The sequence below is a fragment of the Myotis nattereri genome, assembly GCF_964212035.1.
Source record: "Myotis nattereri genome assembly, chromosome: 17".
In the NCBI taxonomy this organism is placed as follows: domain Eukaryota; kingdom Metazoa; phylum Chordata; class Mammalia; order Chiroptera; family Vespertilionidae; genus Myotis; species Myotis nattereri.
Window position 1 is genome coordinate 6,350,560 of NC_138092.1, and position 21,734 is coordinate 6,372,293.

The 21,734-nt window shown below is 56.6% G+C and overlaps 1 long non-coding RNA gene across 2 annotated transcripts in view; it reads right to left on the bottom strand.

The window, feature by feature from the left end:
- LOC308533388 overlaps window positions 1–21,734 on the bottom strand; it is a 316,610-nt gene that overhangs the window by 247,187 nt on the left and 47,689 nt on the right. For both annotated transcript variants that reach the window (XR_013997083.1, XR_013997084.1), the window contains exon 2: window positions 9,676–10,018. This is a non-coding gene — a long non-coding RNA (uncharacterized lncRNA). The remainder of the gene's footprint in view (window positions 1–9,675; window positions 10,019–21,734) is intronic.

Here is a 21,734-nt window from a genome sequence, read left to right on the forward strand (position 1 = left end):
CTGAGGTGGCTGCTGTAACAAAATGCCAGCGGCTTCAGAAACAGACAAGTCTTCCTCTCGGTTCTGCAGGCTGGGGTACCAGCAGATCCTGCGCTTGCTGAGGGCTCACTTCTTGGCTTGCAGACAGCTGCCTCCTTACTGTGTGCTCACGGACCTTCCCTTGGTGTGCAGCATAAAAGATCTCTGTCTTCCTCTTTACAAGGGCACTAATTCCATCGCAGGGGGCCCACCCTCGTGACCTCATCTAGCCTGATTACTTCCCAAAGGCCTCATCTCCAAATGCCACTGCATGGGGGGTTAGAGCTTCAACACATGAATTTGAGGAAGACACCAACATTTACTAACTGCCACAGAAGGACTATTTTATGACCCCATTTTACAGATGGGGAAAATGAGGCCTAGAGAAGTTAAATAACTTGCCCAAGGCCACCAACAACAGAGCCAGGATTAGACCCAGGCCCCCTGAAGGCACTGCACTGAGCTGCATATGAAGCGACGGAAAAGACTGAGCTGGTGATGTCAGGGAAAGCCACGGTGGGAGCCTGGCCATTTGACCGTGATTTCCTCACCTGGGAAATGAGGATCATAGCAACCACTCCATCACTGGGTTGCCATAGTGATTAAACATGGCGAAGCCATGAGAAACACCAGGAGAGAGCAAAAGGGTATTCAATGAACCCAAGGGGCCTCGATTTCCCAGCATGGTGCCCTGCATGTTGTAAGTGCTCAACAAACGTAAGTTGAATGTAGACTCAACCAATGGATGTAAGAACCGATCATGGTGCTGTAAGCAATGAAGCGATGCCCCAAATAAGAATGCCAGCCCCCCAGGAACTCAGGAAATTACATCCTGAAGAAATCTTCTTCCCCAGAGGAGCCCCCCCACACACCGGCCATCACCCCCAGATGTGTACCCAGTAGAGACAGGGTGCCAAAGAGCAGGGGGGAGGTGTCGGTGCCCACAGGACAAAGGAGGAGAGAGAGCGTGTCAAGTCTCACTCCAGGCTGGTGCCCCTGGGACAGCAGGACGTGATCACCCTCCAGAGAGAAGCCGGTGCCTGTAGCCTGGGGAAGGGACGAGGGTGACTGTTCCCCCAGGAAGCCAGGCACCTCGGAGCGCCCAAAGGACCCTGCTAGGCCAGGGCTCTGCAGACACATGGCCCACAGCCTGGCCTCACTCTGCTCGGGCGGGGAAATGAACACAAGGCCCCAACCTCATGCTGCCCCAGGCCTGCCTCATGGTCAGGGTGCTGGATGTCATGCTGCGCTGTCCCCACGGGAAATTCTTAATTCATGCTGAGCAGGAGCCTGCGCTTCCTTCTGCACTGAGCCCCGAGCATTACGCAGCTTCCGGCCGCACCATGGCATTGACGGAGCCCAACGCCACCCCTCACCGGCCTCAATCTCCTGGAGGTAATGTGGGGGCAGAGGGCCGGCCTCAGAGCCGAGCTGTCAAAGCTGGCCCAGGGCGGGGGAGACACACGCTCAGCATCTGACAAGCCGTGGGCTGGCTTCCCCCTAAAGGGAGCCTCCGCTTGCGGCCTGGAAAATGTGGTTATTACATCAGGCACTGGCTGTTCATCCATGGGTGTGTTGAGGGTCCAAGGACACCACAAGGGGCACAACCTCGGGAGGACAGGGGCTGACATCACCCTCCTCATCCTGCCAGTGATCTGGCCCAGAAGGAGGCGCATCCCTTGGGGGTCCCAGTGTTGTCCTTAAGGGGGCAGGGCTGGTGCTGTCAAACACAGCATTTGGACAAGGTCCCTCCCGGCACCAGCCTGCAAAACCAGACCTACACACGGGCACCAGGCAAAAGGAAGCCTCGAATCCCCACCGCGCAGCCACCCCGCCGGGAAGGGACTCCCTCCTCTCCTACTCCCTGCTCGTACCCGAGACGAGCTGTCAACGCCTGGAGAACAGAGAACAGGGCATGGACCCTGGAGTCTCGTCCACCGCCTGCGGCCTCACCCACGCCCCGCACACAGCTGGAGCCAAATAAACACATGGCTACTGACAAAGCTTTATGGGCTGTCAAAACGCCTGACCCTCGGGGGTGGAACTGATCTCATAGGGAAGGTGGCAGGCACTGCGGTCTGCCCAGGAGCTGGAGCTTTCAGTGCTAAACGCGGGAAAGTCCCAGACAGCTCCTATGCGACCGTCATCCTACGCTTAGGAGCTGCCATTGTTACCAAGGTTACCAGGGGCTGCTCCTCAGTGGAAGGTTATGGGACTGTTTTCAACACTCCCGTCTATTTCTATGCATCCAAAGTTTACTACAAAGACCTCATATTTGTTGCATCATCAGAGGAAACGCTTAAGAAGAAAAAGAGGCAATTTATAGTATAAACCCAATTCTTTTCCCATTACGAAACCCCGACTTTCCACTTCTGATCACATCTTTTAAGAGATGAAAACAGCTCTCGAATGTGTGTCTCTTTAACCCTCTCTTGTTCTCTTGCTTCCCTAGGGTTATCCACAGCAGGGACCTTCCTTCCAGTACTTTCCTCTGCAGACCGTCCGTCTGTCTGCAAACAGCCCCGCCGCCAACCACCCTTCCGCTCTGCTTTAAGGCTCCTGAGCAGCACGCTTTGCTGACAACCCCGGCTGAGACCGGCTCCAACAGAGGTCACGGCGACGCTCTGTCCCCCACGATGGGGGCATTTGAGTAGCCAAGATCCTCAATGAATAAAGGTGGGAAGGCTTCTGCCCCAGCCCCAAGCTCTCAATCCAACCCCACCACCCCTTCAGCTCTCCGCACCACACCAACCGGCCTCTCCCAGCTCCCCACACACCACCCCGCCATGGTTCCTGGGACCTTTATGGTATGTCCATCCCAGTGACATGCACGCATCCAGGCTCGGACACTCCTGTCGATCCCCTCGCCGTTATCCTTTCCGCATCAACTTCTCCACCACCCACCCCCATGGCCTCCTCTCGCTGCTGACCAAGGGCTGCTTCAGCAGAGACCACGGTGGCATGCTCCTTGCACCCTGACTCTGGTCTTGCCCCTGGAGCTTGCCTCATTTCCTCCCAGAATGCACCCCATTCCAGCATGCACGGAGCCAGTACTGGTGCCCAGCATGGCCCACCCAGCCTCCGGAGGCGGCGGCCAGCATGGCACCCCTGCCTCCGCGTCCACAGGCTCCCGGGGAGACGCCGCAGTCAACAGACCATCCCATCGGACAGCAGTGTGGCAGCCTCGGGCACGGCTGCAAGCGTGCGTTCCCTGTGCAACCTCGGGGCGCCCAGACGTGCACCTGGAGACGTGTGCAAGGAAGCTCACCTCCGCGGTTTACACCAGCAAAAACCTGGGAACAGCCCACAACCCACCCCAAGGGGCCGAGAGGATCAAACGGAGCAGCGACGTCACCCAAAACGCAGAGCGGCCCGAGCAACCTGCTGTCACCTCACACCGGCATTATGTCACCCCGCACCTTCACTATGTCACGTCACATCTGCAGCGTCACCTGCGGAAGAACTGTTAAACACACAGAACCGTGTCACCAGCGGCCGCCACGCAGGTTTGTAATAAAAGAGTAAGAACATGACTCCACGGCCCACGTTCGGGAGAGCAGCCCTTCTGTGAAAGGGAGGAAGTGGAATGGGAGAACAGGCCCGTGAGCAGCACTTTGCCTCTTTTTTTTTTTTTACTTAAACTTCATCAGAGGCCATGAAGCAAAGCCAGCACGCCGTTCCCGCTCACGTCTGCTCATCCCGGGGTGGGAATAAGAGCTGGAGGACCCGTGGTGGCGTCTCGCTTTCTACTTCCCACCTGCACGACTCCCACTGTGCAAAGAAACGGCCCAGAACGCGGCCGCAGATTCCAGAGTCCAGCAAGTCGGTCTGAAGGACCGAGGAACACGGAGCTGGGACGGGAGGCAGGTGGCCTGCATCTGGAACCCGCCTGGGCCATCCCCTGCCGCCTGGCCTTCACCTTAGGGATGTGCCAGACCCCATCGCCTGTCACCACCCTGCTCCCTGACCAGCCTCAGCCAACCTGCCGGCCCCGGGAGGCCAAGCGCTGTCCAGCTCTCGGGCCCTTCCCAGGGGTGACGCATTTGGGCCTCGCAACAGGCACGTGAGGGGCGCAAGGCGAGGACGGCCACCTCATGGAAAGACGAGCCTCTTGCCTGAGCTGACTCAACAACTGGGAAGCAGGATCATGGGCCCAGGGCAATGACTCGCTAATCTGACCGAGACGCGGGGCTTACTAGGAGTCAAGTTCAGAGGCAGGGCCAGCAGCAGGGCCAGGTTTCCCATCTCGGCTCATCTGATTCTTACAATAACCGGGCTTCACAGAAGAGGCAGTAACGGCCCAAGGAAGCCCCGGGGTGTACTAGCCCCAGCAACCTCTCGGGAGCATTTCTCCACGGGGAGAATTCTCCATGAAGAGCCTGAGCATCCTCTGAACAGGCAACACAACACAGAGTTTCCAGGGCCCCCGGCGGCGGCGAGCTGAAAGCTGGGAGCGGATCCTGGCGAATGTTTATTTGTTTATGTCATCGCCTCCTGCGAAAGCCGGTCCAGAACTTCTGAGTGACTCAGAGACCTCACCACCAGCAGCTGCGCTTTGCTTGGAGCCAGATAAGCCTCACAGGGGAGGGTCAGGTCAGGGCAGTTCCTGGTAATCTGTGGGCCTGACCCCCCTCTCCCTGGAACGTCCCCCCTCCCCCCCCCTAGTAGGATGGGAGGCAGAGATGGTGGCAGACAGATGGGAGAGAAAGACCTCTACTCCCTGCAACTGCCCTGCAAACTGACTCTGACAAGACCAAGAAAGGGGGCCATGCCTGCCCAGCCCTATGATGGGAAATGACCCAGGTCCTAGGGAGGAGCAGGTGAGGGAGCAGCCAGGGCTGACGGAGACACACACTCACACAGGCCTTTCCCATGAAGGATCTGTGAGCCCAAGACACAGAATGCATCTTGGAACCGTATCAGTCACCAAAAGCCTGTTTTGTCTTTTAAATATGTTTTCATTGATTTCAGAGAGGAAGGGAGAGGGAGAGATAGAAAGATCAATGAGGAGAGAGAATCATTGATCGGCTGCCTCCTGCAGGCCCCACCCTGGCAATCGAGCCTACAACCTAGGCATATGCCCTTGACCAGGAACCAAACCGTGACCTCCTGGTTCATAGGCTCCACCACTGAGCCACGCCAGCTGGGCCAAAAGCCTATTCTTTTTACCCAATTCCACCAGCCCTGAGTGAAGAGATAGATACTTGGGTGCTAAGGTCAGAATAATAATTTTTTTAAAGATTTCCTTTTTGTTTATTTGGTTAAGGCAAGTGGGTCTGCTTTCAAACCTCTCACATAGCTCCTCACTCTGCCCTTCCTTCCGACAGCGGAAGATCACCCCACTGGTTCACATGTACCCCCTTCTCCCAGGATGGCCCGCCCTGCCCACCTGGGTTGTTCCCAGTGCCTTTCTCTGGTTAACCAGACACCTTAGGGGAGAGGCTGAAACTCACCCACCCTGGCCAGGCCCCCAGGGGCCGAGGCCACCATCCTGGCCCACTCCCGAGAGTTCAGTGTGCAGCTGCTATAAACCTTCAAGTGCTCCGAGCTCACTCGGGGGTAACAGGGGGTGGAGGAGGGTGGGAGGTCAAGCAGAGACCCTCCTGGAATCTGCGCCCTTCATTAACTTTGGAATTCCACAGGCCAGTGTTTTCTCAAGCCTTCTGACACTCAGCACTCACCCGGGAGAGGGGGGCTGCAAGCCTCACACCCACAGGCTCCAGAAGGAAAAGCCAGACACAGCGTCCTGGGATGAGGGAGGGAGGGAGGAGGCCTGCAGCCGCCAGCAACTGCCAGCAGCCACAAGGCCCCCATGGGGAGGAAGTAACGTTCAGAGAGCAAAGAGTAGCTCGGAGGTAAGAACTAGAGATTCAGCAGCCTTTTGGTCCCAACTTCATAGGCGAAGAAAGTGCCACTCAGAGAGGTTGAGGAACTAGAGGAAGGTCACACAGCTATGACACAGCAAAGCTTCCAAACGTCCTTGTATTCTGCTCCCACGGGGGTACCTGGGCCCCCTGGGTCACCCTGAGAGAAGTGCTGGGCCTTGCTCTCCAGGCTGAGTCTGGAGGCGGGGGGGGGGGGGGGGTGTCCTCCATGGCAGCCATGGCATTGCCTAATGGCTGGTGTTGATGAACGCCCGGAATGTGGCTGGTTAACCTTCTAACCTGGGGAGTGTGTATGCGCGCGCACACGCGCACACGCGCACACGCGCACACACACACACACACCCCATTTTACAGAAGAAGAAATGGGTTCTGAGAGACCCGGGAACTGCCCAGCTTATCTCTGTCCGGAGAACATGGAGAACCTGGCGTGCGCTCCAATCTGTCAGCCGTCACCGTCCCTATGGCGGCTCGGCCAGTGGTCCTGAGTGTAGGTGAGGCTTTGCTCTAAAGACCACACTCTTCCAATCACCGCCCCCAAGTACATGTCCCAGTGCTCCTCCTAAAAGAAGTCTCGAGTGTCCCCATTTAGAAGTCCTAGTCCTCCCTGCCGAGGAGGGTACGAACGCCCAGAAACGGAAGGTGATCTGCCTTTTTGCTTATTTGGAGGCAAAGAAGGCAGTAGAGTCACAGAAGCTTGAACAGACTGTTGAACCTCAGAGGGGAGCAGGGGAGGGTGGGTAGGAAGAGATCCACCAATGAACCTGTATGCATACATGCATAACCCGTGGACACAGACAATGGGGTGGTGAGGGCCTGGGGTGGGGGGCAGGACGGGAGCGGGCTGGGAGAGGTTAATGGGGGGAAAAGAAGGATCTATGTAATACTTTCAACAATAAAGACTTTTTTTAAAGTTGTTTTAACACAAAGGAAAAAAAAAAAGGAGGCAGTAGAAGTTGCATCTCACGGCTCCAGGGAGGGTGGCTCAGTGGCTTTGGAACCTGAAGGAACTGTTTTCCAATCCTGCCTGTGTGGCCTCTCTGTGCTCCCGTTACTTCAACACTAACCATGACCACAATCACAGTGCCGACCCCACGGCCTGTGCTGGGCTGGAAATGGAATCATGTCTGCCATGTGCCCGGCCCAGAGATCGGCGTAGCAGACGGCGGGTATTCCTGCGTCACTGTCCACAGGGCACCCCACAGACGGGGCAGGTGCTCAGAGCAGCCAGCACGGAGGGGACACGGGAGTCTCCCTTCTTTCTGTGACCGTTCCGTCCCCTGGTGCCCAAGCCCACCCTCACTCTCCTGGGAGGAGCAGCAGATAACCAGGACCACCACAATGGGGTTGTTCTAGGGAGTAACTGATAAAAGGAGAAAATGCAGGGCTGTGGGCCATGTGATAAGTGGGGGTGCCGCAGCCACGGCGGGAGGGTGGGGGGAGATGGCAGGAAGAGGTGCCAGAGGCCTGCTGAGGCAAAAGCAAAAGAAAGAGGCAGTGCTGGGCCTCGGGGTGCCCCACTCACTTTTCCAATGGAGCCCCTCCCGACCCCAGGATAGGTCTGCCCACCACTCTGAGCCCCGCCAAACCTCCCAGCTTCCCACGCCTCCCCACACCCTCCTCGGGTCACTCCTGGCCCTGCCCGGTGGCCACAGCGAGTGAGCACAGCACCCATCACGCTGGGCTGCCGATCACACTCACCCAAGGGCACAGGCTTCCTGGGGACCAGGAACCCCCAGGCGCTGAACTGAGATGCCAGCCCCACCGCATCCCAGGGCCCAGCACGGTGCCTGCCTCCTTCACACCGTGGGGCACCGAGATCTTAGGAAAAGTCTCTCTCTCCAGGGTGACCAAGAGGGAGCCCCATTCTAAGAACCCCAAGAGCACCCCATGGCTGGCAGTGCTTGGCTAGCAGTGCTCGGCGCGTGCAACTGTGCACGCGTACACACACACACACACACACACACACACATCCTTCTTGGCTTCCTGCTCTGCCTTCTCTTGAATGAATAACCTTGGGGACGTTCGATGGCCTCCCAAAGCCTCCAAGTTCTGGGCTGTAAACTGGGGGCACCATTGCCCACCTAGTGGGACGGTTGGGCTGGTCAAGGGATACGGACGTTCCAAAGGGAAGGTGTTTCCCTGTCGTCTGTCCTTGTCCGGGAAGCTGAAAGGAAACCACTAAAGTCACCATCTGAGCTGGTTAACTGTGGTGCAATAAATAAGGCGCCTACTGTGTGTACAGCCTGCGAGCAAGATGAACAAGTTTCATGGCCTCACAGAAATGACTTCCTAGGGTGGGAGAAAGACACGCGATCAAACACCGCGCATCAATGAATGGGCCGTCACCGCACACCCAGGAGCTGTGAACTGGGCAGCGTGGGATAACCAGAGGGCTGCTGTGTCCACTAGGAGCTCTGGGAAAAGGCCCGCTGACAGGTGCCACCGGGCATGAGCGGAACGGGGAACCCAATCAAAACCAGAGCCCAGGCCCCGCCCCAAGTGCCGTATTGACAGCTGAGGGCCAGGTGGCCCCAGGTGACCTGAGCACTGGGGACACTGGCTGTGGGAGCTGCCCCTCCCCTCGGGTAGCCCAACACTCAGGCAACCTCCCCGGGAGCTGCCAGCCTCACAGCTGCCAAGTCAGTCCTCCGGCTTGTCAACTGCAGAACCTCCGTTGCCAAGTCCAAGTCCAGCTGTTCCCTCCCTCACCTGCTGCTGACCTGCCACTCAGCCTTCCCACAGGCGGCGAGGCCTGTGACCTTTAATCAACTGCCCATGCCAACTGGCGGTGCCCAGTTCACAGTCCAGCACAGCCCACCGGCTCTGCTCAGAAACACTCAGTGACACCTCTCCTCGCTGGAAGCTTCCCCCAGCCACAGCGAGCCCTCATGTGGCTCGGAGTCCGCTGCGTGCCAGGCACGGCGGCTGTCAGCACGTCAGCCTCCTCGACACCAGGCCTGTGAAGCATGACCTCCCTTCACTCTTACTGGATAGCGAGAGGCTGGGAGTCCAGCAGTCACTTGCCCGGAGTCACGCGGTAGGTACCAGGGGGAGATTCCAACCAGACATCCAGCTCTTCGTAGCTCGAAGCACTGAGCCCCCAAATTGCTCCCTACTGCTACCTTCCCTGTTTACTCTCCAACGTCTTCATCGATGGCCTGGTCTTAGTTCGCCCTTCCTACAGCGGGAGACACCGTCCGCCAGGCACCAGGCTATGTCTTAGAGCAGCGGTTCTCAACCTGTGGGTCGCCACCCCTTTGGCGGTCGAACGACCCTTTCACAGGGGTCGCCTAAGACCATCCTGCATATCAGATGTTTACATGACGATTCATCACAGTAGCAACATTACAGTGATGAAGTAGCAACGAAAATAATTTTATGGTTGGGTCACAACATGAGGAACTGTATTTAAAGGGCTAGAAAGTTGAGAATCACTGTCTTAGAGACACACAGCCACGCGCAAGAGACCTGGCCTTCGAGGTCTGCTAGATGGAGACAGACACAAACACCAGGAAAACCCGTGAGAGTGACCGGTACGATGACACATGTCGGCAAGGGAAACAGCCGTGGCTCCCGGGCACCCCCTTGCCCTTCCCACCTGCCGCCCCCGAGCACCAGCCCCAGCCAGACACACAGAGTGCGCTCGTTCAATGCCAGCTCCTCTGGAGAGCCGGCTGCCTCCGGTGACCTGGCTACCACCCGCCAGGCCGGAGTCACCTGAGGCCCAGGTGAGCGCCTGGCAGACATGCATGAGGCGTGAGGCGGGACTTACGTTTCCTGGGGAGCCCCGCAGGGAGCTGGAGAGACCCAGGCAAACATTCCTGTCCACGATGCAAGCTCAGGAAGCTGGGGTCCTCCGTCGCCCTCGGGCATCCCGGCTGCGGAATCCACGAGGTTCGGCGCTCGCAGCCAGGGCTTCCCGCACACCTTGAGCACCCAGCAGTGTGTCACCAGAAAGGCTCTGCCGGCGCGATTCCGCAGCAGCTGGACATCTGTGTAAATCCACACACGCGGGAAATCCTCGAGTGACGCTCCATGCAGCGGACAGGTACGGCCACGGGGTGGGGGAAGCGGGCGTGTATCATTTTAACTCCTTTGTGGTCCAGAGATCAGGCCTGGGGATGAGAAGAAGGAAAACCAACCTTGTTACAATCACACACCCGGCCCTGTAGGTGGTTATTCTCCTTTCTTTATACTTTCCCCTGATATACTGAGAGGGGGGCTTGTAAAAATACTGCTCGATAGCCCTGGTACCCTAACAGAGGTGAGGCGGGGACCTGAGGACCCTTCAGGGGACTGTCGTCCCCCTCCCACGGGCACAGGACTTCTCAGGGAGGGGTTTTCTACTGCAAGGGGCTCCTCAGAACTGTCCTGGGAAGCCAGAGGGGGCTGAGGGGTGTCCACACTACTACGATGAGGAGAGAAGGCTCCAGAAAGGTCAGGGGGCTGGCTTAGGGAGTGAACAGCTGGGCCAGGTCTGGCACACAGCCCTGGCCTCACCTGCAGGGCTGAGAGGTCCTGGCAGTGGGCGGCGGGGGTTTGGGGTCAGCTGGTGGGAAGTGGCTCCTTGTTTGTTTCTGTTTGAAGACGGCCACAAAGGCCTGGCATGGCTCCCGGCCTCGCCCTGCGCCGAGAGGTTCTGCAGGGCACGGCCGGGGCCTGTTCCCTTTTCTGTTCATTCATCCAGCGATGGCTGGGTGCCCACTAGGTCCCCAGGACTGTCCCAGCTCCTGTCTCCCACTCAGGGCACTACATTATTACGGCGGTAAATGAAGAACAAATGCATCCATGATGCGCAGGGCCGGAGCCCCAACAGTCACCACCACCCACCGATGGCGATCACCGCCCTCCCCGGAGTGGCCATACCTCGCCCTGCAAGAGCCCTGGCCACCATCCCATACAAACCCCAAGCCCAGGGGACTCCGGCCTCTAAGTTCCAGATGGGGAAACGGGGACACAGACAGCTCCCTTGATCCAAACGAGTAAGAGGAGCCCGCACCTGAGGCTGGTCTAGCTCCCAAGTCCGCGCCCCAATCCGCCCCCCTCATTCCTGCCCGGAAATCCACACCAAAAACTTATCACCGGGCGTTTCGTAGGCACAGAATCCTCACCTCATCCTCACAGCACCCCTTCGCATCAGAGACTCTCCTTATACCCGTTTTAGAGAGGAGGAAGGTGAGACCCAGACAAGTTAAGAAACTTGCCCCAGATCACGCAGCTAGAAACTCCCAGAACCGAGTTAGAAATCGGGCAGCCCATGAGCTCGACCTTACACCAACTGACGTCAAGAACAATTTGCTGCAACAACCAAATTTCAAAGACTTAGTGACATAAAATAAGGCCAATGTATGATCTCACGGTTCTGGAGGTCAGAGGCTGACGCAGGTCTCACAGAGCTAAGTCAGGTCTGGGCTGGCGGTCCCCTCTGGAGACTCTAAACCAGTGGTTCTCAACCTTCCTGATGCCGCAACCCTTTGATACAGTTCCTCATGTTGTGGTGACCCCCCAATTTCATTGTGACAAATTGAACATAATTAAAGCATAGTGATTAATCACAAAAACAATATGTAATTATATATGTGTTTTCCGATGGTCTGAGGGTCCGAAGGGGTCGCGACCCACAGGTTGAGAACCGCTGCTCTAAAAGCACCTGTTTCCGCGCTTTTCTAGCTTCCGGGGGCCGCTCTCAGAGGCCTCCGCTTAGGCCTCCTTCCTCCACCACCACACACGGCAACACGGCCTCCCTCGGCCCCGCCTCCACGGTCACATCTCCTCCTGTACCTGACTCCGCTGCCTCCCTCTCCCACGTCTAAGCATCATGTGATTCCCTTGGCACCACCCACAGGATCCAAGACCATCTCTCCTCCTCCAGGTCACGAACCGGCATCATGTCTGCAAACTCCCTTTTGACACGTAAGACAGCACGTCCGTAGGGTCTGGGGACGAGGACCTGGGCATCGTTGGGAGCCCACTGCTCACAGCAACCGTCCCAGAGGGCACCCATCCTCCGTCTTAATCCTTCTTCAGTGAGCAGGGGTCCCAGGGTGGGCTCTCCCTGTCAGCACCTCCACCCCCCGGCATCGCTTTTCGACCCACGAGAAAGATGCGTTGAAAAGGGAGTTCGTATGTCTAAATATCAGCCCGAAGAGAAAAGTGCAAGATGGGGGTGACGGCATTAAAATTTGAAGCCAAACTATCCAACGGACTAGCCATGTTTCCCCTGGGGGAATGTGTTTAACCCCTCGCTTCCTTATCCATGAACTTGCTGTGAGGTCCCATGAAATATCAGCAGAAAGCCCTGGGCGTGTTGCGGGCACAGACTGAGAGCTCGAGTAGCCGTACTCAGGTCCCACGGCTCCAAACACCATGAGCCGCCAGGCTGGGAGCAGCATCGCCCCAGCATCGCCCCAGAATGGCAGGGCTGGCGCTGGGTCAGCCGAGAGGGCCGCCTTACAGCAGGAGGGCAAGCAGGGACGTATGGTTCTCGCCCCAGTTGATGGCAGCAGAGAGAATGGGGGATGCAGCCGGTTAAATATTTACGGAGGCCCCCAGGCAAGTCTGAAGCGAGTCGGTGTGGTTGGGGTCGGGCACATAGAGGCTCCGTCACCGGGAAGGACTGTGGCACGCTCTGCTGGGTATTGCTGCAGCGAAGCCTGGTCCCTGCCCGAGAGCGGGGCGGTGTGGTGGCTGGAGCCAGGAGGCAGCACCGTGGGCTCCCCATGCCAGGATGCGGGCACAGGGCCCTGCACAGACTTCCAGTATCACCAAAGGGAGCCTTTTCCTTGTCTGGGGTACGTGCGTCCTTTCAGGCCATTTGCTCTTTCTGTGATGGTTTGGCCAAAATTAAAAAGACAGACAATACCCAGGACTGGTTTCCATGTAGAGCTGGAATTCTCACACAGGCAGGTGGACGGGCATTCTGGAGCAAGACAAACAACCACTCTGGGAAACTGTTCTGCATCGCCCGCTAAAGCAGAACATGTGTGCACCCCAGGACCGAGCAGGTCCACTCCTGGGTACAAACTCGGGGGGAAATGTGCATGTGTTCACCAAAAGATACGTCTTAGTATGTTCACGGCAGCACTACTCCTAACAGCCAGATCCTGGAGCTACCTGAATGCTCATCAACAAAAGAATTTTAAAAACACACACCTGTGGGCCCAGGCTGGGTGGCTCACTTGGTTGGAGTGTCATCCCACACACCAAAAGGTGGCGGGTTTGATTACCGGACAGGGCACATACCTAAGTTGTGGGTTCAATCCCCAGTCAGGGATGGGGGGGGCAATCCATCCATGTTTCTCCCTCACATCTATGGTTCTATCTATCTATCTCTATCTCTCTCTCTCCCACTCCCCCTTCCTCTCTCTCTAAAAATCAATAAACATATCCTGGGGTGAGGAATTAAAAAACACACACGTACCCATGGAATACTACAGAGCAATGAGAACGACATACAACTACACGCAACACACGAATACGTCTCACCAACATCGTCTGGGTGAGAGAAGCCAGGCCCGAGGGAGTGCATACAGTATTATTTATATTAAATTCATAAAGAGGCCAAATGAACCTCTGCTGTTAGAGGTCAGGACAAGGGCACCCTCAGGGAGGGGGAGGGGCAGTGAGTGGCTGCAAGGGGCGGGAAGGGGCTCCTGAAATGCTGCTAAAGTCCTGTTTATCCAGGCAGCAGCCATGCACAGATGTTCAGCGTGTGATATGGGTGCGTTTTTATGCGTGTCGCCTCAATAACATGCTGGTGAACACGTTTTTCTAATGTCCCCTGTGGACATATGTGGCTGGGGCGCTGCAGCCTTTGCAACACACAGCCCCGGAGGCTTGGGCACCGCACCTCCCAGGTTTCCCTGGCCCCTGGGATCTTCGTGCCCCGCTGCCTCCCAGCTGACCCGGCCCCGGAAAGCGCGGAGGGGGACACTTTGCAAAGAAAACGCTAGGGCCTCGTCACACGGAATTCAACACAGAGTTGCCCCACAGGAAAACACGGCCGACAGCCCCGTCCTCTTGGCTGAGTCTCTCTCTCTCTCCCCTCTGCTTCCTGGGCAGTTGGGACCAAACATGTCCTTTTTTTTTTTCTTTTTTCTTTTTTCTTTTTTCAGAGAGGAAGAGAAAGGGAGAGAGAGAGAAACATCAACGATGAGAGAGAAACACTGATCGGCTGCCTCCTGCACGCCCCACACTGGGAATCGAGTCTGCAACCCAGGCAGGGCACAGGCCCTGACCTAGAATTGAACCGGGACCTCCTGGTTCATAGGTCAACCCTCAACTACCGAGCCACGCCGGCTGGGCCAAAACATGTCATCTCTTTCTTGACCCTTCCTACCGGGTATTTCAGAAAAACAGGTGCCTCTACTTCCTCCCTGACTCCAAGAGAGCATCTCTGAACACCAACATCCCCTACATCTGGGACGCTCTGGGGGTGCTCTGGAAACCAGAAGGCTTAGGTGCACTGGGTCGGCGCAGCCTGCTGAACGGGGCACGAGGCACAGAGACCGCCGGGCCAGGAAGTCACCGGCACCGCTTGCCGTGAGAGCCACAGCACGCATCTCCAAGTGTGTGTGAGACGCATGTCATCCCCTCTCTCTGCTGCTAGGACTCCTGGCCTCTGCCCGTGTTTTCTCTTTGCAGCAGTGCGGCTGTGCTGCTAATTTTAGGATGAGCAAGAGTCAGCAGGGTGACTGTCACACCTCTGAGAGCCAGCCAAGGGCAGCCGGCCGGCGAGGGGGGGGGATGACGAAGCATTCTCTGGGCCAGAGTCAGGTGGGTACCGCTCTCCCCACCCTGGCGTGCCTCACTTTCTCCTTCTCTCGGGCTTGTAAAGTGAGAGTTTTTTCAACGCTGATGCCACAAAAGAGGTGTCGATTTAGTCTTTTTCTGGCGAAGGGAGAGGCGGCGATTTGTCTGGCTGTGTTCACAGATTTCTCCGCGAGGCCCCAGGTGCTGGGGCATGCGTAGTAGCAGATAAATCAAGGGGATCTGGTCCCCTGGAAGTGGCTGCTGTCCTACTGACAGACTCTATTTTTGCTTCATTTCCGATTCTTCCCGAGGGGCGCTGGGATGACACGGATCAGCTGCTTTGGAATTCCTGAGCCCACCCTCCCCCTGGCACTCACCAAGTCCTCACTCGGGGGGTGGGGGATGAGGTGGGACTTGGGGACAAAGTAACAGGTGTGAGTACCAACGTCGTGGCCTGTGGCTGGCCACGGGCACATCCCTTATGTTCTTTAGCAGCGTTTCCTTGTCTGGTTCATAAAAACCAGCCATGGAAACCCATGTGCTTCGGGGTTCGCTGTGGGTGAGAAACAGGATAGAAAATGATTGACACACAGACCTGCCCACGGTGGGCTGGCAACTTAGGGAAAGCATCAGCATCAACCTCAGGAACAGCCCTGCCCGGCCGGCACTGTTGCGACTCCACCAGCTCGGCTCAGGGGGTGCACGGAGCCCAGTCTGCTCACTGGTGTGGGTGGGGCTGCTAGTGAGGGGGACGATGCTGGGCACTGTGGCTTCCCAGGAGGTGACAAGGGGGCGAGCCCTCCCATGGCCGGGCTCCCTCCCCTGCCCTGCGTCCCGGAGCCCTCCCACAGCCCTGCCAGGTACACGGAGGACAGCCACTCCTGGGCCAGGCGGCAGAAGCATGGTGCGGCCCCTGAGAACTCAAGGGATGCTCAGTGCACGTGCGCTGAGTAGGGAGTGATGAACCACAGCTACCGACTGAGGCTCGCAGAGCTGGAAATCACATCACTCCCCGCCTTTAGGGAGCTCACGGCTCCCCAGGAGAACCAGAGAACCAGCCACACAGACGGTGCATGTCCACAGTCAGGTGCACCGCGGATGTCCGGGTTCCCAAGGCGGGCAGCAGGAGTGAGGCTGGGCCACACCAAACGTGAGAGGCCCCGTGCGGCAGGGCAAGAGAAACCTTGGACATAATTGGGTCCTATTTCATCGCCGAAGAGCTGAGCAAGGAGGCCCGGGGAGGTGGGGCGGCCTGGCCCAGGTCGCCCAGCTAGGACCTGCGGGATGCTGAATGAGAAGCAGACCTCGAGTCAGAGTGGATGGGGGACACATCGCCTGGGAGAGGAGCTGCTCCTTAATTCGGTAGGTGCGGGGGCGCTGTCAGCAGAAGGCGACAGGACCACAGGCCCAGCCCCGATGTGTGTGCTCCAAGAGTGCCTGCCGACTGTATTATATTAGGTCATGCGACCTCAACAGTGTGAGATCTGAGCACATTTTCACGTGAGGATGCTGGAGCCCAGCAAGCTGTCTGCCCACCGTCACGCAGGCGGTCAGCGACAGAGCTGAGATAGGAGCCCAGGCACTCGGCCTCTGGGGCCTGTTGCTTAACCACTGCCTAGGCTGTCCTGCCTCAGAAGGACAGTGTGGTAAGAAAGACTAGGGGGCAGGGCAACAGGATAAGAAGGTTCTGGAAGCCAGAGACGGGGAGGGCAGTAGCTCTGTGGCTTGAAAAGACAAGGAACTGAGACTCCCGAGGCGTCAACACCATCCACGGCCACCTGCTGACCAGGACGGCCCAACCCAATGGCCTGCCGGTGGGCCCCACACCTCGCTCCTCTCCCTGCACTGATTCCTCCACATCACCCATGACACGCGACCTGGTCAGAGTTGGGAGAGAGTCCAGCTGTGGCCTGGAGCCGTGGCATCCTTTCCCCCAGGCTCAGGGCTGACGTGGAGGAAGTGGGATGTGGGTCTCCCCAAACCGACCGGACTGCTCTCCCCACCTGCAGGTGAGAAGACAAATGCTTCTGGGGTCCCCTGGGGGTAGCGCCCAGGTAGAACGCAGACACGTCTGGTCTCCTGAGTTGCCCCTCGGACCCACCAGGACCGAAGCCACGGGAACACAGCTGCCCTCATGCCAGGTCCCCGGGGTTGGCCTCGCAGGAGCCTTCTTTTCCCTTAACTAGACCTGACCTGATGAGAACAGCAAGGTCAAAAGAGAGAAAGAGGCTGACGGCCAGAAAGACAGACAAGGAGGGAGGGGCCAGCAGCACCGTAGAGACAAGCAGAGCAGGGTGGGAATTTCAGCTTCCACACTCACTGAACAGCGAAGAAACCTTGAACTTCAGTCCTCTAAATCTGCACCCATACCTGCAAAACGGGTCCCGCCCTGCACAGGGAGGGGGAACCTTCAAGATAATAAGCCCTTTCACATAGTAGGTCCTCCATTTGATCAGCTCACCTCTCTAATCCTTCACTGAAAGTGATTAAGATCCTGAAAAGAGCTGGCAAAGACCAACAATGTCCTTCTACAAACGATAAACCTTCTGTGGGTCGCGAACAATGAAAATACATCCTGCATATCAGATATTTACATGACGATTCATAACAGTAGCAACATTACAGATATGCAGTAGCAACGAAAATAATTTTATGGTTGGGGGTCCCCACAACATGAGGAACTGGATTAAAGGGGCGCGGCATGAGGAAGGTTGAGAACCACTTTGGGTTTGGGTGTATGTTAAGTTCCTTTTGTTTACCTTTGCCCACAAAATCCTTCAGGGAAAGAAAGGTCAGCAAAGATCCACACGTCAATCAAGTCCCCAGGACAAAGGGCGAGAGAGATGCCATGGAACCGAGCCAGCGGACAAGGACTCGGGGCGGCCGTTCTGCAGAGCAGGAGGCCCAGGGCACCCTGTCCCCCGGGAAAGTCGCTGTGCAGGAGACTCGGGATCTCACCCGGGGCTCTCACTGAAGCGGCGGGGCCACGAGAAACAGTCCACGCGAGGCCCACGCCGAGGAGCTGGCGTGGACGTGCTCCAGGACCTCGGGGAGCTCCGCACAGCATAGAGCCGTTTTCACAGACGGAAGGAGGCAAAGGATGCTCAGAGTAGAAGAGGGCGATGCTCAAAATAAGGAGGAAGATGAGGAACAGCATCTATTCATCGTCTATCACTGAAAAGGCCCCTTTTAACTCCCCCATTTAATGCCCATTCATGCTCACACCCCAGGTTCAGGTTCTTATCCCAAAATGGCAGAGAGAGCAGCACGGGAAAGGTAGGCACCTGGGTTACGCAGGTAGTAAGGGGTAGACTCGAACCCAGGCCCATCGGACGGCAGGTCTCCTCCAGGTCCTTCATGTCACTGACCCCTGCCTCACCTCGGGATCTGGGTCAGGTTCCCAGCACCCTGAGCGCCCACTCTCCGGGAGCTGGAGAGCTGGCTTCCCCCTGGCAGCCCCGCCGCACCTGCCCTCTCCCACATCCCCGGGCTCCCATAATCACCACCTTTGTTCCAGCTCCTCTCTAAACCTGCATTAGCCGGGCCTCCGGGAGGTCACGCTCCTGACTTCGGAATGCACTTCTGACTCGCACGGAAACGGGTCTTTGCTTCAAGTCACACGGGCACCTTGCACTAAGTAAACTTCGGCAGCAATCAACCTTGCCCAAGGACCCGGGGTAAATCCAGAGTGGAGGGGGCGGGGCAGGGAGGAGAGACAAAATCCAGCTCCCCGGAAGGAGGGGAGTTGTTTCCAACTCCCAGCCAGCGAGCCGGAGAAGCCCAGCGGCTAACCCTCTCCACGGCCCCTCCTCCTCCTGGCTCAGAAGATAACTCCCCTGTGTCCCATCCAGCCAGCTTGTGAGGGGTCAGGAGAGAGAAGGAGTGTGTGGGCAACACAAATCATCTAGGGATGTGACTGTGGCAGTTACAGGACCAAGAGCAATGGGGGCAGCCCAGCCCGTGTGGCTCAGTGATTGAGCGTCAACCTACGAACCAGGAGGTCACTGATAATGCCCAAGGAGGGGACGTGCCCGGGTTGCAGACTCAATCCCCAGTTGGGGGTGTGCAGGAGGCAGCCGATCGATGTTTCTTTCTCATCACTGATGTTTCTCTCTCTCTCCCTCTCCCTTCCTCTCTCTAAAAACGATAAAAATATATTTTTTAAAAAACATAGCAACCAGGGCATATGCACCAACTCACATCCGTGACAAACAATAATAATAAGTGCTAACATTCTCGGGCCCCGGCCATACGCTGGGGTCTACAGGTGCCATCGTGTTTTCTCATCACCTCAACCCGGGATCGGTTCCCGCTTTACAAGCCACCGAGACCCAGGACATGAGCTGCTTTTGCAAGTCCCGTAGCTAGTCAGGGACAGGAGGAGGCTCCTCCGGCCGAGGACGGTGTCTGCACAGGCCTCTCGGGAGCACCCAGAGCATCCTCAGAGGAATGGGCATGCGATTTCCAGCTTCACAAACAGCTTCGTCTTCCCTTCACTCAGCAAATGTGCGCCGAGTGCCTGTACCTGGCGGGAGGGCGTGTGGCCCGTTCTCTCATCTACCTGCTCCCTGTGCTGGCGGCTCCCTCAGGAATCCCTCCTCGCCCCTTCCCGTGCCTGCAGGGACGCTCCTCCGTCTCTGGAGGTCCATGGCTCGCAGCAGCCTCACTCCTCTGCCCCAGTTGTGAGCTGGTCTTGCCCTGCGTCCCTGTCCCTGTGTCTCCCCTCCTCTAAGGACACGAGCCATCGGAGTTGGGACCCACCCTAATCCGTATGACCTCGCCTGCGCAGCCCATGTAATGCCCCGTTCTGAGGTCCCGGCAGACTTCACTTTGGGAAAGGGGAGGGTGCATTACTCAACCCAGCCGGTTGTCCACTGTGATATTCTATTAGACAGTAAACGGACACATATGCGCCCCCTTCCAGGGTGGGAGCTGCGGGGAGCAGTGCACGCAGCCGGGGCCTCCAGCTCTGAGGACCACGAGGGGGAGAAAAGCCTGATGGAAAATGGCTGGATTTCCAGGCGGCTTAGGAGCAGTGTGCCAGCAAGCTGGACAAAGACCCCGTATATATTTCTTAGTGGAGCACAACCCACCACTTACTTTTCTTTTTTTAAAAAAAAAAAAATGAAACAATTGCTGGTTTATCGTGTGTATGAAACCTTTGTCCGAGGCTGTCACTAAATGGAAGTTAGAATGCTATGATTTGGCCTCCACTGTGAATTCTAGCTTCCACTGGACTAGATAAAATAAAGACAGACAAGTAACATTTAAAAAAAGAAGAGAAAATGGTTGGCATTGTCTAACATCTCTGCTCTTCTGGCTTTCGACGTTAGCCAACTCTACACAGCCTAATACTAAACAATGAGACTTACATACTTAATCCTTGACAGCCCTTGCATCAGTCTGTTATTTAATAAGAAAGAAGCAGAATGCCAGCCCATGGCTTGCTAATGACTGCTTAAATCCTTAACCCTCGTGTGTAACAGGCAACTTGCTGAGTCATTCACAGGACTCCACCCTGAGCCCGGCCCCAGGCCTCTGGTCACTGTGCTCCCTGCCAGCAGCCCTGTCCAGGCTGCTTCCTACCAACCTCAGTGCCCCAGGCAACCCCAAATCCAACGTAGGCGTGAGGTCCCAGCAGTGCCCAGGGGTGTATGTGTGGGGGGGGGGGGGGGGGAAGGGGGGGCAGGTGGTTAACTCATTCTTAAAGTTTTGTACACTTTTCAAAAATAAAGGCACAGCATGAAAAAAGAAATCTATTGCTCACTGGTTAGAGCACTGGCTTGCCTACCATAAGGTCTCAGGTTCGATTCCTGGTCAAGGGCATGTACCTGGGTTGCGGGTTCGATCCCGGTCCAGGCATGTTCGGGAGGCAACCAATCGATGTCTCTCTGACATCCACGTATCTCTCTCCCATTCCCTTCCATGGCTCTAAAAAGCAATAGGAAAATATATTTATCTTTGGGTGAGAATTAACAAAACAAAAGGATTAACAATTAAAGGAAAGAGGGAGGGAGGGAGGGAGGGAAGCACATGAAGAGGAAGGAGAACCAGAATACAGAAGTACATACCCAGGACCATTCCAGAAAATGTTACTGGTTCAAATGACGGGAAACGGGTTAAATAAACTGACACATCTTATACAATGGCATGCTCTCAGCACAGCCAGGGAGCTGCGCCCCATGTTCTGGGAATCCTCGGAGTGTATACTCCCGGGGAGTGGAACTACCGTTCTCACTCGTCTCTTTTTCAGAGCAGAGAGGCCACAGACCTGAGGCGGCCCTGCCTGCTCGGTCCCAAGCAGCAGCCCGTGAGCTCCCCATGTCACCTAACCTCTGGTCCCACCAGCCCAGCCTTGTGGGATTAAATGAAAGGAGCTAATATTTGCAAAGGACTTGGAACAGTTGCCTAGTTCACGCAAACTGCCATATAACTTCTTTGTTATACAGAATCAGTATTTATTTTCGGAGAAGAAAACGATACAAACTGTTTAATAAGCCAGGAAAAGAACTGTGGCTGGACAAGGAGAGAAAGAAGCCCCAATGTAAATGCCATCAGGACTGTGCTGCTGCCTTTTCTTGTTTTGCTTTCATGATGGTCCTGGCAGACTTCCACCTCCGTGAGGCAGAGTTTCCATTCACCAGGAAGCCGCACAGAGTAATTTCATGAGGTGGGTGACCTAGGACTTCTGACACATCGGCATCCGACGAGATGCCCCATAAGAGTAACCACTCAGAAGATCTGGGTTTCAGGCCTGAAGATTCCCAGTTCCCTTCTCTACACGCCCCCTCCCCCATTCACACAGGCCCAGGCACCCACACCACCCACCACAGCTGGATAAAAAACAAGCTGCACAGCCTCTCAGACTCGCCTCAAAGTTCCTTTTTCACCTGGAGCCAAGGCCAGCCCAAAAGTTAGTACCTTCCCAATGGCCTGGCCTTTGTCAGAGAGGATGGAGATGCAGGGGACCTAAGTGCTGGTTGGCAGCGCCCTCCCAACAGCACCCTCCTGAAGACCTGGGAGGAGGCAGGTACCAGGAGCATCAACTCACTGTCATTCCAGCCAGGTGTCTGCAGCGGG